Source organism: Podarcis pityusensis, assembly GCF_964106645.2.
Source record: "Podarcis pityusensis genome assembly, chromosome: 16".
NCBI classification, from domain to species: Eukaryota; Metazoa; Chordata; class Lepidosauria; order Squamata; family Lacertidae; genus Podarcis; species Podarcis pityusensis.
In genome coordinates, this window is record NC_138041.1 from 28768085 (window position 1) to 28783540 (window position 15456).

General features: G+C 46.4%; 1 long non-coding RNA gene across 1 annotated transcript in view; it reads right to left on the reverse strand.

The window, feature by feature from the left end:
• LOC308465439 overlaps positions 1 to 15456 on the reverse strand; it is a 272654-nt gene that overhangs the window by 180164 nt on the left and 77034 nt on the right. The window lies entirely within an intron of this gene.

Consider the following 15456-nt stretch of genomic DNA (forward strand, 5'->3'; position numbering starts at 1 on the left):
AGAGATGGATACAAATAGAAGTTCTTCCCCTAGAGGGAGCTTGTGAAACTGTTATTAAATCTGAACTGGGGAGCTTTGCAGCTGCAATAGATTAAGATCGTGGGATCAGACTTTGACCTTGCACAACAATGTACTCGGAGGCTCTGGTGTGTGCTTTCTGCAAGACAAGTGCTTTATTGGAACAGTTACATGAGAAGACGGATTTGATGACTGTTGCGATCAGAAATTTTGGACAGGTAGTGGGTATCTATATAGAACCCACTCAGGAATCAATTCAGGAGTGTGCTCTGACAGATCAGATGAGGGAGGAGGTTGTGGCTGGACCCCGGGAGGCAGAGATGGAGGGAACCGTGGCCCAGCAGGAACATGAGTTGTTGGATCTGACGAATGAACCTGGAAAAAGCCAGATTTGGAGAGATAGAGTCTTGTTTGGCTTGGAGATGGGGGGGGCTGGATAGACCCCCCTATGCAAGGATGTTTTGACTTTTCAAGTCTGGCGTTGGGCCGGGAGGAGTTTGGAGTTGTGGGGGTCCTCAACTTTGGAGGGACCTTGAAACATGCTTTTAAATACCACATGGAGTTCAGTGTGGACTATGGAAAAGGGGCTGATCTGTCGAGAAGGGACAAAAATATTGTCAAGCTGGAGTCTCCACGAGTGAAAGGAGCAGAAGACAAAGTAAAGTACAGGTATAAATATGAAGAAGATCTGCGGAAGGAACATGGAAGAGACTTAAGGGCCTCGGACATAAGGTTACCAGGTTAATGAACTAGATGGATGGGATAGAAAGGACTGACAAAACCCGAGACCAGGAGGAAGAGACGTTGGATGAAGATTGGAAGAAAGTTTTAAAAATTCTACTTAGGAATGTTTTCTAAAATTAATGAGTATTAGAAAAATGTTGGAACGAAATTATTTGGCTTTAGCAGAAATGTTAAAAAGAACTATGTAAGAATATGCTATGGTTATGAGAAACTGGTATAAATAAGATTTAAGTTTTAAGTTTTAGGGTTTTTTATGGCAAGATAAGGTTAAAATAGATTAAGGTAATTTAAATGACAGAATATTATGAAAAATGGAAAGGATTTGCTGTGACAATCAACAACTAGAATACAAAAAAGGGAGGTGTGAGGAGGTCGATGAAATAAGGTAATGACAGTTAAGGATTTGGGAATATTGGATCTGTTTTTAAATCTTTGTGGTTTATTTTTGCTTTCTGATTTTGATGTGTTATGTGTTTTGTTTTTGCTTTTTGCTTTTTGATTTTGACTTTTGTCGATTTGTATTGTTTAATTGCTATTTGTTTCTTTCTTGTTTTTTCCTTCTTTTTCTCTTTGTTTTTTTGTAATTTTAAAATCCTCAATAAACATCATTAAAAAAAAAAAAGAGAGAGAGAGTGTCAACAAACAAAGTTTATAGTCTCTGGTTAAAATGAAGTCTGTGTACACATGTCCATGTACTCTGAATCCAGGGCTCTCCACCACTAGTTTGGGAAGTGATGTACGCATGGCATTAGCTCCCAGCTGAATCGGTCCCTTATCCATCCTGTCGTTTCTTATGAAATTCTGCATTTGGATGTGTGTTTTCTCCAAACCATCTTGGATCTGAAATGAGAAAAAGGACAACCTTGCTGCGGTTTTAAGCTTAGCCAAAGTTACCGGTAGCTTTGAGTCCCAAATGGCTGAAGATTAAGATGGCATTGCACTGTATTGCAATAACTGGCAGTGTTTTAAGAGTATATATTTAAAGCAGATGAAGAAATGAGCAAATTAAGTCAATTTGGATATGCAGAAGATCTTAAAAATAAATTTAAGGAACCGTAGAAAGAGGGAGAAGGAAGTCAGGTTTTGAAATGTTAAAATGATTGTAAAATTAGTGAAATGCATAAACCTGAAAAGCATGCATAAATAAATAAATAAATAAATAAATAAATAAATAAATAAATGACTTTCTGGTCCAGTTGCTCAGTTTTCAGGTACATTTTTATTGTCCCACTTTCTTTGGGCTTTTTTGCTTTAGAAATGCAAATTATTAAGCTGTATAGAAATGCCATAAATATACGCATGAATAATGGAGAGAGTATCTGCAGTTGCCACAGTCAACCATCACGTCATCTTTCCTTCTTCCCTCCCTAGAAATAAGTCCGTCTGGGAGAGCAGTAAAGCCAGAAAAACGAGTGGAAAGGCGGGGTAAGCAAGCCTTTCAGTTTGACAGCAAAAGAGAAAAAAAAGAAGAGGAGAGAATTCACCTCGGGGCTGGAGACTTGGCAAAGAGACGATGTGCTCAGGTGCGGATTGAAAAGAATAAATTCAGTTCCACCTGAGAGACATGATGGGATTGCACAGCTGCAAAGATCTGGTGACCCACAAATGTCTCCTTGTGGCCACGCTCCACAGACGCTTCTCCCTCCCCCCAAGAGCGAGGCAGGGATGTTTTCCTCCCCCTTGCCCAATGAATTGCACACCTGCTTGCCCAACAGACAATTTTGTCCACACAGCTGCCTTTTAAAGGCTTTGCTTGCAGGGGGCAGCTTGTGCCAAAAGGTTTTGCTTTGCGGCAAAATTCTGCATCTCAGCATGCATCTGGATCAGGCCCACTGTTGGTCAACCAAATGCCTGTTTGGAAGCAATAATAATAATTTATTATTTATACCCTGCCCATCTGGCTGGGCTTCCCCAGCCACTCTGGGCGGCTTCCAAAAAAATATTAAAATATTGCAATACATCAAACATTAAAAGCTTCCCAAAACAGGGCTGCCTTCAGATGTCTTCTAAAAGTCTGGTAGTTATTGTTCTCTTTGACATCTGGTGGGAGGGCGTTCCACAGGGAGAGCGCCACTACCAAGAAGGCCCTCTGCCTGGCTCCCTGTAACTTGGCTTCTCGCAGTGAGGGAACCACCAGAAGGCCCTCGGTGCTGGACTTCAGTGTCCGGGTAGAACAATGGGGGTGGAGACGCTCCTTCAGATATACTGGACCGAGGCCATTTAGGGCTTTAAAGGTTAGCACCAACACTTTGAATTGTGCTCAGAAACGTACTGGGAGCCAATGTAGGTCTTTCAGGACTGGTGTTATATGGTCTCGGCGGCCACTCCCAGTCACTAGTCTAGCTGCCGCATTCTGGATTAGTTGTAGTTTCCGGGTCACCTTCAAAGGTAGCCCCACGTAGAGCGCATTGCAGTAGTCCAAGCGGGAGATAACCAGAGCATGCACCACACTGGTGAGGCAGTCCGCAGGCAAATAGGGTCTCAGCCTACGTACCAGATGGAGCTGGTAAACAGCTGCCCTGGACACAGATTTGACCTGTGCCTCCATGGACAGCTGTGAGTCCAAAATGACTCCCAGGCTGCTCACCTGGTCCTTCAGAGGCACAGTTACCCCATTCAGGATCAGGGAATCCTCCACACCTGCCCACCTCCTGTCCCCCAAAAACAGCACTCTGATAATTGCGGGAGGGCAGGGGCTGGAATGGAGTTTCCTAGGAAATGGCAGAGTTGGTTAGAATCTCAGAACAGAAGCAGTCTGCACTACAATCTTTGCTTGCAGGTCCAGCTGGGTTGAGCACTGTTTGAGCACTGTTTGCAGCCCAGTCCAATGGGTATTTCTAAACGCATTGAAATGAAAAACCCAAACAAAACACAGGTGCGCAAATGAGCAATGTTTGCATTTATTTCCCTCCGGGTTAGGTGAGATCCCCCTGGAGGGTGCATTAGGAAACGTCTCTCCTTCCATCAAAGCATGAAACAAGAATTAAGTAATCTGTCATGTTTCCACCCTGGCTGGTTTTCCGGAGGCGAGGGAGCCCGCGTTTCATCCAGCATAATGCTCCAGGAGGAAGCATCCTGTTTTTGCTACCCCTTCACGGCCTCCCAAAAGCCACATCCACTCCTGTGAAGAAACGAGCCTTGGGTCTTGCTCCAACGTTCAAAAGCTCTTCTCCGTCAATGGAGAGGTTTAGCAACAATGCCCGACTTCCTTCGAGGGAAGGGAAGAGGCGAGGGTATCGACTGGGGTTGCATCCACACCGTATATTTGAAGAACATTTCCTTGCACTCCCCAAAGAATCGTGAGAACTGGAGCCGCAGTTCCCAGAGCCCTCACAAACGACAGCTCCCAGGATCCTTTGCGAGGGGAGGGAGAAGACATGTGCTTTAAATGCACATCGAAAGACTCTTGAGTGTATCGTGTGGACATAGCATCTTCCTTCATCATTTTTCAAGGCAAAGAAACTGCAGAGAAGTCAGACCTGGTGCCAGGTTTGAGGGACAGATTGATGATCTTCTCAGTATCCTGGAGACAGTAAGGCAGCCTTCCCCAGCCCTCCAGCTGCTTTGGAATACAACTCCCATCAGACTCAGCCTGTACAGCCAACAGCCAGGGATGCAGGGAGCTGTAGTCCAGCATCAGCTGAAGTCACAAGTTCTCAGTTCCTAGTTTGTTGTTGTTTAGTCGTTTAGTCGTGTCCGACTCTTCGTGACCCCATGGACCAGAGTACGCCAGGCACTCCTGTCTTCCACTGCCTCCCGCAGTTTGGTCAAACTCATGCTGGTAGCTTCAAGAACACTGTCCAACCATCTCGTCCTCTGTCGTCCCCTTTTCCTTGTGCCCTCCATCTTTCCCAGCATCAGAGTCTTTTCCAGGGAGTCTTCTCTTCTCATGAGGCGGCCAAAGTACTGGAATCTCAGCTTCACGATCTGTCCTTCCAGTGACCACTCAGGGCTGATTTCCTTCAGAATGGAGAGGTTTGATCTTCTTGCAGTCCATGGGACTCTCAAGAGTCTCCTCCAACACCATAATTCAAAAGCATACATTCTTCGGCAATCAGCCTTCTTTATGGTCCAGCTCTCACTTCCATACATCAGTACTGGGAAAACCATAGCTTTAACTATACGGACCTTTGTTGGCAAGGTGATGTCTCTGCTTTTTAAGATGCTGTCTAGGTTTGTCATTGCTTTTTTCCCAAGAAGCAGGCGTCTTTTAATTTCGTGACTGCTGTCACCATCTGCAGTGATCATGGAGCCCAAGAAAGTAAAATCTCTCACTGCCTCCATTTCTTCACCTTCTATTTGCCAGGAGGTGATGGGCCCAGTGGCCATGATCTTCGGTTTTTTTTGATGTTGAGCTTCAGACCATATTTTGCACTCTCCTCTTTCACTCTCATAGGCATAAACATGGAGGCAAGTAGGTTGTGGTGAACAATTGCGGTTAGGTACCAGTAATTTTAAACTCTGGACTAGGGGTGGGGAAGAAATTAAATTCTGTTCATGTTTGATGACAAATTTACCACATTCGCACCATCCGGGGCGGGGGGGGGGGGGGATACACAAATCAGAACGTATCCATCCTTTGAAAATTGTCCTCCAAATTTTTCAGCGCCGTTCCCCAGCCAAGTAACGGGTACAAAAATGCATCTAATAAGGTAAAATATGCAGATACGTCCATTTATTATTGAAGATAACATACAAAGATCCACTGCATTTCTGAAAGCTGTTTTTGCATAAATGTGTATATTGGGCAAAACTGCATATAAAATGTGTACAGAGAATGGACATCGCACAAAAATACTGCTGAGTTTTCACAAGCAGCCTTATCTCTTTAAGGTTGCAAACTGACGTGGAAATGTGGAGAGCTGAACCAGACGAGAAAAGTGAGAAACTGAAAGAAACTAACATGGATATATTTGCCCATCCCTTAACAGACTTTGGGGGCCATGGGTGTGTGTTCAGATTACAATCTGTATTACTTCATTAACCATGTTTTGAAGTAAGCTATCCCTACTGTCTTATCTCGATGGCACCACCGACTTGCGGTGTGTCTAGTAAGCAGACATCTCCTTTTACCATGCACCTCATTGCTCAAGAACATTTCCTCACCACTTCCCTAGATCACAAAGGCTTGAAGGAATGGCTAGCCACACCAAAGTATGTACAGAAGCAATACTAGGACTCCCACGAAAGGTTGATCCAGCTTTGGAAATCGCCTTGTTTTACAGAATGGGTGGGTGGATAGTGTCATTCTAGAGTATAGTCACTAGGTGGCGTTGTACTTTGTTGTAGCTGGGTGGAGTGCCCTGTGTCTGTTTTGATCTTACTGGAGACAGACAATAAAACTATTCAAAAAGTAAACAGCAGTTTTGTTGTCCAATAAGAAAAGAATAGGCAAAATCCACCTTAAGCCAACCAAAATGTCATAAAATAGTGTGTGAGCTTTAAATCTACCCAGAACATAGTAAACAAAGCAAGCTGGATTGCAGCAGGCTGCAGGGTGTAGGGGTGCAATGTCTGATAATGAAGCTATGGAGTCTGTATGTGGGCACAGTACCAAGAGAGGGAATAGGGGATGTGGGAAGGGAGTAATAGATATTGAAATTCACTTGCAAAAGTGTGTAGATCAGTCAAAACCACATGCAAAAAATGTGTTTATTTGGAAAAAAAGCCACACTAAAATACTGACAAACGTTTTTGTGGAGCAGAACAATGGCCCGTCTCGTTCAGCATCTTTATTGTCACAGGGGCCAACCAGATGACTGTGGGAAGCCAGCAAGCAGGATTTAACCCCAGATTTGTGTGGTTTCCAGCAACTGGGATCCAGAAGCATTGCTGCGTCCAACTGTGCATCACGGTTAGTAGCCTTTGACAGCCCTCTCCTCCCTGAATTTGTCATGGCCGTCTCTGCCTCTTGTGGGAGTGAGTTCCGTGGTTTAACTATGCTCTGAAATAAAAATTTAAGGTCATTCATATATATATATATATATATTGTTCATAAATGTACCAACCAAGCACATACATAGATATGTGGACCACATGTCTGGAACAGCACAGGAAGACCGTCTTGAAACCATTTTGAATCCCAAACTGACCAAATGTTTTCTCTGCAAGGAGGGAGGGGGTGAGGGAACCTTCCCGCTGTCTCAGGAATTGGGAAATCACCATCTCAAAGGAATGGCCAGACTACCAGGAAATGCAATCAGATAAGGCATTATCCGATAACCTGACAGATAGGAAAAACAACAACATTCAAATTTCTGTTGCAGACCACCTTTTCTGTGATGTAGGTATGATGTTTGTGGGGGGTGGTCTTGAGCTCCAGGGAAGGCAATTTAAAGTAAGGGCAGGTAAGGGATGCGGGTGGCGCTGTGGGTTAAACCACAGAGCCTAGGGCTTGCCGATCAGAAGGTTGGCGGTTTGAATCCCCACAATGGGGTGAGCTCCCATTACTCGGTCCCTGCTCCTGCCAACCTAGCAGTTCGAAAGCACATCAAAATGCAAGTAGATAAATAGGTACCGCTCTGGCGGGAAGGTAAACGGTGTTTCCGTGCGCTGCTCTGGTTCGCCAGAAGCGGCTTAGTCATGCTGGCCAGATGACCCGGAAGCTGTACGCCGGCTCCCTCGGCCAATAAAGCGAGATGAGCGCTGCAACCCCAGAGTCGGCCACGACTGGACCTAATGGTCAGGGGTCCCTTTACCTTTACCTTTATGTAAGGGCAGGTACAGTTTGGTTCTGGGTCCTCCTCCTCCTCCTGCTGCGTGTGAGGGGAGCACCCTGTTGCAACAGTTCAATAAAGATCAGGCTTACTATCTGCTTTGCTTCTCAATATTCTCTGGTTGGCCTCTGTTATTTTCTCCTACAACAGACTCTATAAGGAACCTACAACGGACTCTATAAGGGCTCTTGTGTCCCCCATAAGGGAATAAGGGCAGATTTTGTTTATTACAGCTCTGTGTGAATAAGTCCTTTCTTTTATCTCTCCTGAATCTTCCGACACCCAGCTTCCATTGACAGACTCACACACATCCCTACACAGCCTTGACCACCTCTCAGGAGGAAGCAGTCCATTTGGGTGAGGCCTTTGCAGATAACGCAAGTGCTTACGTCTTGCCTTGAGCTCTTGTCCTTCCCACAGAGTTTTACAGCTTGGGAAAGTTTGGGGGAAGAGGGGAAGGAGAGAGAAAACGCACACCATTTGCTCCACTCGAGATGGGATGCTGTTGAAACATAGCTTGGAGGGGAAACAGCAGGGAGAAGGTGGACGCTTGCATGCCATCGGCCTTCCAGCATCCTAACAGACCGTTGCTCTGCACCGGAGCTTTTGTGACCTCTGGCTCACCTGGGCCTTTGCGGATAGAGGCAGCCCCTTGGCATCATCGCCTCCAGGAACCTAAAGTTATTTCGCAGCTACTTCCTCGTGGCATAGACTGCCCCCGCTGCACCCCGCCAATCTCCCCACCCCCCAACATCCTGGATGAGATTTTTCTCATAAAGAGGGACCCAAGAGGCACAAAACAGAGGGAGAGAGGGGTTTTATTAAAAAAAAAGGAAAGAAAAAAGATGTATGTTTCCTGAACATAGATGGAAAACAGCTGTACGGAGGAGAAAAGGGGGAAAGGGGAGGGGGAGGAGGAAGACTGTTTTGCCAGGCAAAAAACAGTGGAAAATACAGATCAAGTTTGTGTTGTGCAATTCCTCCGTGTTGGCCTCTGGCTGCGGGGGTGGAGAGGGGGAGCAGCTGCCTCTGGCCACCAGCCACTGCCAGTCAAACAAAACAATTGGATTCGGCACAGAGCCTCCAGTGACCACAAACGTCTCGGGAAATTGTTCCTAATTTCCAAAACAAGAGGCGTTGGTGATGGGGGAAAGAAATGTGTGCGTACCTGGAAAAGCGCTCTCTGACCTGAAAGCCTCTTCCTCTGCTCACCGACCTAACCCTTTCCCATGGCCGACTCGAGATGCGGTGAGGGAATGCAACCTCCTTGCTATGTTTTAAATTATCTATCATGATGTCTGTTAGAGCGGAGCGATGTATGGCCTTCAACATTGGGATATACCCACAACTAAACATCATGATATATCAATATATCACGATGTCTGAAATAAGGGTGTAACTATGTAGAAGTGAATGGGGTAATGCCCCGGAACCTGCTACTTAGGGGTCTAAAACTGATACAATTTTACTTACCTATAACATATTGTTACAAATGTTATTTTATAGTACAGAGCAACAGGGGCAGAAGGAATAATGAGAGGAGAGGTAACTGGCTTCATGGTTTCCCCCATATCACAATTTTTTTACACACGCATACATCATGATTCGTGATATATTGCCATGTTCAAAGCGCTGGTTTTCCCCTATAAAGCCTTAAACCGCTCAGGACCATATGAACCTACCCGGACCCTGAGATCATCTTCTGAGGCCCTTCTTCATGTGCCTCCTCCTTGAAAGGTCTGGGGGGGGGGGGTGTCGCAACACGAGAACAGGCCTTCTCTGCAGTGGCTCCCTGTCTGTGGAATGCTCTCCCCAGGGAAGTTTGCCTGGCAGTTTCATTATACACCTTTAGGTGCCAAGCAAAAATGTTCCTTTTTAACCAGGTCTTTGGTTGACCTGATTTACATTCTATGCCCTTTAAAATGTGCCTCCTTTTTTTGTGTGTGTGTGTGGGGGGGTTATTGGGTTGTTGCTTTTATTTTGATTATATATACTGTAGTGTTTTATGTTGATCTTGTTCTGTGAACCACCCCGAGACCTCCAGGTATAAGGCGGTATATTAATAATAATAATAATAATAATAATAATAATAATGTTGAATATTATGAAACCTTTACCATGATGGGGACTTCCTGCAGCCAATCAGAAGCCGGATTTTGGAAGTCAAATGTTCTGGAAGTTGAACGGATTTCTGGAACGGATTCTGATCGACTTCCAAGGTACAACTGTATTGCCCAGGCTTGAAAACCTGAGGAGCTGCTGCTGATCTGTGTAGACAATTCTGAGGCAGATGGCCCAATCGCCTGACTCTATAAGGAAGCTTGCACCCACATGAGGAGTTGCAGAATTGTAGCTTAGAGCAGTGGGGTATTCTTGGGCTCTGGGTTGGCAGAGTTCTCTTTGGCTGGTCCCTGAAACACTCCTAGACAGGAAGCGAGAGAAAAGGCTTTCTGTTTGGGATGGGACCTCACCAGAAAAAAGTACCCTTCCGGGCTCTGACGCATTCCTTGCCTCTGTCCCACTGGCACAACTCTTAGCTCCCTTCTGACACTCATTTATACCACCAGCTCAGCCAAATTCCATATTATCTCCCTTTGGATGTTCCCCGCCACGCCCAAGACCCATCACAGGGGCCTATTGCTCTTCCTGTCCCCCTCGTGCCAATTCGCACAGTGGAATGTCGATAAGGCTCCATCTGCTGTCTTAATCCACAAAGAGAAACCAGTTCCAAAAAGCATCTTTGAAGACATCGTGTGACACCCGCGAGCCAACCGTGACCTCATGCCGATGCCGGGAACTGGCGGGCAGGCAAGTGGGATGGAGAACCGTATACCAAAGAGGATTGTAAAATGTGGATTGTAAAAAGATGTGACTGTGAGGAGGAGGAGGAGGAGGTGGAGAAGTCACTGGACGTTGCTCAACAGGAAAGGAAAAATACCAGCAAGGCCAAGCACAGGAGCCTTGGGGGAAGAGAGATTTATCTGATATGGGCTGGTGGAGGGGAAGGGGTCCATCAAAGGATGGAGGGCAAGAATGCCACACTTCATACGCACACAGGCTAGACACATTGAAACTAAACAGGTCTAGGAAGAAAGCAAGCCCCGGTGTGCTATAGATCACGGGAAAAACGGGGCTAGGGAAGGGGGGGGGGGAGAGAAAAAAGGTCTGGGATGAAATGGCAAGGGTAGTAAATAGGCTCTCTTTAAAACAGCTGACATTCCAATGCCAAGTGACTGGCGCGCTTTAGCCCTTTGTGAAATGCTTACGCAGTAAAAGACAATGAAAAAAAGAAAAACCAGGAACAGAGGGGTAGGGAGAAGATGGTTCTGCAAACGACAGCGCCATTCTAACGTCTAGAAAATGGGGGCAGGAATTGCCGTGTTTCGTGGCTGGAACCACATACCAGGGTGCAGAGAGCTTTTGAAGAAGCCTCCAGACTGTCCGTATTTTGCAAGAGTGATCCACACACATGCTGAGAAGTCTAGGTCCGCAGAATACCGGATAGGAAAGGGATGGGGGGAAATGCACTGAAAATTGCGGAATGTGTGAGTGATTATCGCGAAGGCATATAAACACCCCGCAAGTAAACCAAGCAGAATGTTCATTCTCATATAACCTCCCCACAAACAATTTTGAACGAGTGCGCAATAGGGACCAGGTGCAATCTAACCTCTGCATAAGTTTTGCGCAAGACAATGAGGATGAAGGTTCAATAAATAGGAGGTCTGGAGGCGCCTGTAGTAAGCATTTTTTTTCTTGACTAGGTCAGAGTAAAACCTCCCCAAGTAATAAAGAACCCAGTGCATCTTAGGGAACCTACCCATTCCTATTGATCTTCAGCATATTTATATCTAATTTTCATAAGAATTCAATTTTCAAGAACATAAAAAGAGCCTGCTGCCCATCTAGTCTAGCATCCCGTTCTCACAGCGGCCAACCAGATGTCTGTGGGAAGCATGCAAGCAGGATCTGAGCACTAGAGCACTCTCCCCTTGCAGTGGCATAGCATGGGGGGGGGGGAGGGGCAATTGCCCAGGACACAAAATTCTTAGGGGCACAAAATTTCTACACTGCGTGCTGCCTCAGTGCAGCTGTGCGCTTCCATTGCCGGACTCTGTCGAAAACGGCTTTTCCATGCGAACCAGGAAGTGACAAATGGAACGACTCTTCTTTTCATATCTCTGCAGTTGCGATCGCTTGGGTGACGCGGACGCCATTAGGCAGTTGAATGCGCATGCGTACTCCATCCGTTTCCCTCCCTCTCATTCCCACTGCATGAAGCCCCCATTGAAGCAATGCCAAAGTGAAGGCAAAAGATGCAGGTAAATGCACAGGAAGGACAAAAGGTGGTCATGCGAGTGCACTGCAGTTTGTGAGGGCGGTGGCTGTGAGGCCTATTAGGCAGAGCAGCCCTGCCTGTGAGGCAGTTTCTCGGGGGGTGGAGAGGCGGCCCCTGGCCGCTATTAGCACCTTCTGTGGGGCAAGCGCAGAACACGGTTCACAGGTCAGGGGGTGCAATACCTGCCTCCTTGCCCCAGTCACTGTCAACCCATGCTATGCCACTGTCCCCTGCTGGGGTTTCCAGCAACTGGCATTCAGGAGCATTGTGGCCTCTGACCATGGATGGAGAGGCTAGCAGCACACAGTGGAAGGTTTGCAGCCTTATTATTTTTGTGATGGTTATCATTTGTGTGAGAAGAAGAGTGCCTTGCCTGCAGGGAAGCTCTGAGGTCTAGAAAGGCGGGGGGAAGGGGCAAACCATGGGTGACCTCCAATGCCATTCATAATCACAGCAGTCCCACTGAAAGCAACGATCCTGAGTAGATGAAGTGCATAGATTTCCATGGGTCTACTCATAGCAGGATTCAATCAATAAAGCACCCTAGGTATCCCAGTGAAAGTCAGGTAATTTTAGACCGGGTGTGTGTGTTAGCGGATTTCTGTTTTTAACCTTTGTTTTGTGTGGCTTTGTGTACAATATAAGAACACAAGGCCAATGGCCCATCTTGTCCAGCATCCTGTTCTCACAGTGCCCAACCAGATGCCTGTGGGAATATGCTTAGCTTCAGGGAGCTGAACAAAAGAGCAATCTTCTTTCCCCTGTGGATTCCAGCAACTGGTACTTGGAAGCATTGCTGTTTCAGGCCATAAACCACTCTGGTATCTTTTATGAATACAGTGGTACCTCTGGTTACGTACTTAATTCGTTCCAGAGGTCCGTTCTTAACCTGAAACTGTTCTTAACCTGAAGCACCACTTTAGCTAATGGGGCCTCCCGCTGCACGATTTCTGTTCTCATCCTGAAGCAAAGTTCTTAACCCGAGGTACTATTTCTGGGTTAGCGGAGTCTGTAACCTGAAGCGTATGTAACCCGAGGTACCACTGTAGTGGTATATGACTATTATTATAAATCAAATCAAAACAAAACAAAAGAATACATGCAGACAAAACAAAAGAATACACCTTCCTTCTCCCTTCCCCAACAGCTTTTCATCCCTCTCCCCTCTCTGCCCCACTCCTCACTGTCCTTCTCTTTAACCTTGTTGGGTGAAGCACATCTCCAAGGACATATAAAGTTGATTTTCTAAACCAGGGCTGCTGACTTTGCAACCTGCCAGGAAGGGGGGTGGGCGGCGGCGAAACAGACTAAATTCAAAGCTCCTGCAGTCGGTCACTTTAAAATATAGTCAGCCTTGCGGATGCTTTGGAGGGAGCAGATGGGGGGAGGGGGGAGGAAGGGAAGCGGATGAATTTAAAGAGGCAGGGGGATGCATGGCAGCATGTCAAGGATTGTTACACACAGCTGGGCTGGAAGTGAAGCCGGGGGTGGGGTGGGGGGAGTGCATCTAACCAGCATTACAACACAGGAAACCATCTCTAAATATTAGGCTTGGATCTTATGCCCTTTTAGGGAATGTAAGTGGGGAATATATGACGGGAGCTGCTCTGGTTTGGAAAGCAGCAAACCCAGTGGAGATAGTTGGTTGGTTGGGGGGGGGGCATTACCCCTGGAAACAGTGAAGCAAGGTGTAGTTAGATGCTCAGTGGGCCCAGGAACCCACTCAACAGAATGGGCAGGAGGGCTCTGACAAGCTCCAAGGCTGACCTGCCACATTTTAGAGGAAGAGTCCTCCCCGACACTGTAAGACCATTAAGTGGGATCATCCAAGTGTCCCTATTTTCCAGGGATAGTTTCAGATTTAAAGAAGCTGTCCCGGTTTCTGATTTGATCCTGGAATGTTGCACTTTCCCTTAGGACGTCCCTGTTTTCATAAGCAAATGTGGGAGGGTATCGTTAAAGGTAAAGGGACCCCTGACCATTAGGTCTAGTTGTGGCTGACTCGGGTTGCGGCGCTCATCTTGCTTTATTGGCCGAGGAAGCCGGCGTACAGCTTCCGGGTCATGTGGCCAGCATGACTAAGCCCCTTCTGGTGAACCAGAGCAGCGCACGGAAATGCCGTTTACCTTCCCGCTAGAGTGGTACCTATTTATCTACTTGCACTTTGACATGCTTTTGAACTGCTAGGTTGGCAGGAGCAGGGACTGAGCAATGGGAGCTCACCCTGTCGCAGGGATTCGAACCACCAACCTTCTGATCGGCATGTCCTAGGCTCTGTGGTTTAACCTGCGTCCCATTTAGGGTATGGTTAGGACATCCCTATTTTAATCAGAGAAATGTTGGAGTGTATGAGCAGTGGTAAGCAAAGCTTTGGGAACAGTTTATTGGAGTGTTTCTACCCCACCTACAAACTGAAGTTCTTGAGGCAGCTGGCGATGTCTTTTAAATACAGTACTAGGGGAAATGGGGAAAAGGTGTATATAAAGTGTCTCCCCCTCCCCAGTTCTTTGATGATCCAGACTGGGGTTGGATCAGTATGGGCCTGACTTGACCTGATTTGGGCCCTAAATCAGGGATGTTGCACAGACCTAAGGTCCAACAGTGGTGGGGAGACAATGCAGGAAAGACTCTTTGCCTCCATCTTCCCCTGTAATGGATGTCACATTTAATATCCTCCCCTTCCTCTCTTAATGTCTCCAGGTCATTTCAGTGAAAAGGAACCCAGAGCTGCCTTGACATGCTCAGTATACAACCTGGGGTGGAACTACACACATTGGGGAAAAACACTATAATTAAGTCAGAAATTGGATCGTTATAACTAAAGTGTGTGTGGGGGGGGGGAACCCCCTATGGAAAATCATGTACAAAAATCTTCTGCTCTCTGGCGCCATCTAGTCTTGCATGTTTATAACACACTCAATTTGTTGTTTTTTGACTAATGTAGCCGAGTCCCTGGATTGTTCCAATTAAGTTTGGGATCTTTGCTTTGTCCAGACAGGATGATCAACATATTAAATAATCCTACTATGTTCCCTCTTAGCTGCCTTCTCCCCTCCCCCCAAAAAGCTTTGAATCACTTTAGCCTTCCATTGAATTGTGGTATCTCATCTCTGCATTGGGGGGGGGGGGGTTTAATCTGGATTTGAAATACATTCCAGAATGTGGCTTCCCGCCAGCTTTTTCATCGGAAGGAAAAGTCTAAGCACTTTTCTAAGTGTTCACATGTTAGCATTCAGTGAGCCTACAATCCGCGTACCTGTGTACAGTGGTACCTCGGGTTAAGTACTTAATTCGTTCCGGAGGTCCATTCTTAACCTGAAACTGTTCTTAACCTGAAGCACCACTTTAGCTAAAGGGGCCTCCTGCTGCCACCGCGCCGCCAGAGCAGGATTTCTGTTCTTATCCTGAAGCAAAGTTCTTAACCTGAAGCACTATTTCTGGGTTGGTGGAGTCTGTAACCTGAAGCGTATGTAACCCAAGGTACCACTGTACACAAATGTGTCGTACACTTGGGGCTACTTCCACGTAACATTCAAGAGTGCAGAGTCTGCGTACACAATACTTGATCTGTACAAAGTGTGTGTTCTTTCACACAAGATCATCTCCTTCGCTACAGACCCTTCTCAGGTGTAAGATTAG